The 2,915-nt window shown below is 41.1% G+C and overlaps 1 protein-coding gene across 2 annotated transcripts in view; it reads right to left on the bottom strand.

Moving 5' to 3' along the window:
- The window catches only part of TMEM108 (transmembrane protein 108), a 325,722-nt gene that overhangs the window by 57,647 nt on the left and 265,160 nt on the right, over positions 1-2,915 (bottom strand). The window lies entirely within an intron of this gene.

Raw genomic sequence — 2,915 nt, 5'->3', positions numbered from 1 at the left:
TGGGGTCTCGCTCTTGCTCAGGCTGGTCTCGAACTCCTGAGCTCAAACAATCCGCCCGCCTCGGCCTCCCAGAGTGCTGGGATTACAGGCGTGAGCCACCACGCCTGGCCCACCTTTACATTTTTTTGATTCTCCACACATCCTTTCCACAAGAAAAAAACTTATAGCAGAGGCATATTAATTCTTTGGGCCTTTGTTTCCATATCTGTAGGTAAAAGATATGGAAATAAATGTTCTCTAAAGGTCTTTCTGACTCTATGTTTATTTATTTATTTGAATGAAGAAACAGGGAATAGATATTTTTTTGAATGAAGGGGCAGGAAATAGATAAGCAGAGTAAGGAAGATAAAAAAAATCAGTCTGTGACATGGCTTAAACGTACAGTTTTTTCTGGAGAGTGATTTCAGAAAATAGGTATGGGGGACTAGAAAGAATGAAAAGGGAAAGGAGGGTGCAGAATGCACCCCATTGTCCTTCTCAGGGACAGAAGAGGTAGACCTTATCCACGGTTCTTTCCCTCATTGGTCAAAGGTTGCCTGCCTTGTGGGATGTTAACCTGCTCACATGTCAGAAATGTGTCTTCTAGAAGAATGGAATTAGCAAATAAGCTTGTAACTCAAGTTTGAATTACATGGATGGGAGTGAGGAGTTCACTTATTTTCTAAAATTATAGGTAATATTCTGTATGTATATAGCCATGTACATATTCCTGGAAAAGGAAACAGAGTAGGGCTGGCAAATATTTTCTGTAAAGGTCCAGATAGTAAATATTTTGGACTTATGGGTGAGATGGTCTCTTTTGCAAAGAGTCCACCATGCTGATGTGAAAGCAGCCATAGACAATACATAAAACAATAGGCATGGCTATCTTCCAACATTATTTACAGCAACGGGAGGTAGGCTGGGTTTGGCTCATGAGCCATAGTTTGCTGACCCCTGGTACAGAGCAGCGCTGTTCACAAGAACTTCCTATGATAATGAAAATATTCTATATTTGCACTGTCCAATATGATAGCCACTAGCCACATGTGGCTATTGAGCCCCTGATGTGAGAAGCTGAGTTTTTAATTTAAATTTATATTTAATTGCCAGTAGTTACTATACTGTAGAGTACAGGTCTAGAGCTTTTATCATAGAACTAGAGGCATGGTTTCCAACAAAACAGCCACAGGCTCCCATGAGAAGAGAACCTCACCCTACAAGAAGAGGCTCTGCTCACCGTACAGCTCTCTAGGGCCTTGCTGTCATGGTGCAGTCATTTAATCCTGGCCTCAGATGGGGCCATGATGGATTAGTGTCAGAGACTGAGGAGATGGCTGATTCTATGACAAACCCTCAGGGATATGATACTTGGAGCAATACAGGGGATAAACTCTCTTGTTCTTTCTCAATTTATCTTCCTGAAATAGTTTCCAAGAGTGACACAAATGGTCATCCACTTTCCTTATAGTTCCTTGGTTATTCACAGCATGTGAATAATTAGCTTAAAGGATAGGAGGAAGACTGAATCTAGGCAATGATAATCGCTAAAATAGAATGGTTTTAATGTGTACAGGTTTCTCCCCCATCTTCAGAAAGGACGTGAAATACACCAGCACCTGGCTCTAGATTTAAGCTTGGGGCTACATGCATTTCCCAATAAGGCTAATTATCACAGCATCAGAAGGATCTTGTTCTAACACTATTTCATCTGCCTGCCTGCAGCGAGCAGACAAGTTGAGATGGATCTCTTTGTGCTTCATTATTGGTGTCTCCTGCCACATATTACAACTCTCCCAGCCTTCCCTGTTTGGAGAGCATGTTAATTAACCTCTAGAGCCAACCTTTAAGGTAGACATAGATGTGTCAATTTGTATCTGGTGTCTGGATTCCAGGAAGTTCTCTGTTGGCAATTTTAGTCATGGCTGCAGATTCTTCTACGGGAAGAGTCCTATGGAGACTTTTCCAGACATTCAGCATTCCCCTTCAACACAGTTCCTCCCAGTTCTCTAGGTTGAACCTGCAGCTTCCTCAAACCTCTAGGAGATAAGATGAAACCATTTTCCTTCTCCATACACGTCTTTCCCAATACAGGGAGTGACTCTTCTATGGCAAATCGTACGCCTCGGCTCTCTGTAAGGATCCTGAAGATCATGACCCAAAGCCTTCAGCCAGGAAATTGAATTCAAAGTATCAGCACATATTTTTGACAAAAACTGACTTCTGGTTTGGCTTCTTGGGTTTTGAGACCTCTCCATCCTCTGTCACTACAATTCCCTTGACAAATATTAATAGATTTCTTCTTCTGAGTTCTTGAGGTTTAATTAGGTTTATCCCCAGGGAAGTATATGTATCACTGAACACACGGAGCCATGCTTGGGGGAAACCAGAAGAAAAAGAAATGATAATCAGTATGGGTTCTTGGGGGGCCCAGTGGATATGTAGCTTGCAGCTTATAAATGGCACTGATATGGTTGCTGAGGTCAGATTCTACATGCCTTATATGCTTCCCAGAGGGTTCTGACCGACTAAGAAATGCAATATTTCAGCTGTTCAGCCTACATACTACAGTCTGCACTGAATGTTTTATTGTTGGTTTTAGCAAACACAGAACCACTTGTGTAGTTTCTATGCCTGTATTAGAATGTTCTATCAGGAGTGTTCCATTAGGATGCTAAATTGGCTCAGCAATGGAAGAGATCTATTAAGTCTGGATCAAATCCATATCCAGGGGTTTCTTTATTCTAGTGTTTTTTTCATTACTGATGAGACATTTGTAACAGTGAACATCTCCAAATAAAGCAACAACCCATGCTAATGCCAGTATCTTCCTGTTAGTAAAATGTCTTTCTAGCCTGCAGTCTGATTTCTTTTAGGTCAACTTTGATTCTTCCAATTTTTTTTTTTTTTTTTTTTTTGAGACAGAGTGTCACTCT

The sequence above is a fragment of the Propithecus coquereli genome, unplaced genomic scaffold (assembly GCF_000956105.1).
Source record: "Propithecus coquereli isolate 6110/MARCELLA unplaced genomic scaffold, Pcoq_1.0 Scaffold12, whole genome shotgun sequence".
NCBI lineage: Eukaryota > Metazoa > Chordata > Mammalia > Primates > Indriidae > Propithecus > Propithecus coquereli.
This window is presented reverse-complemented; position numbering and strand designations above follow the sequence as displayed.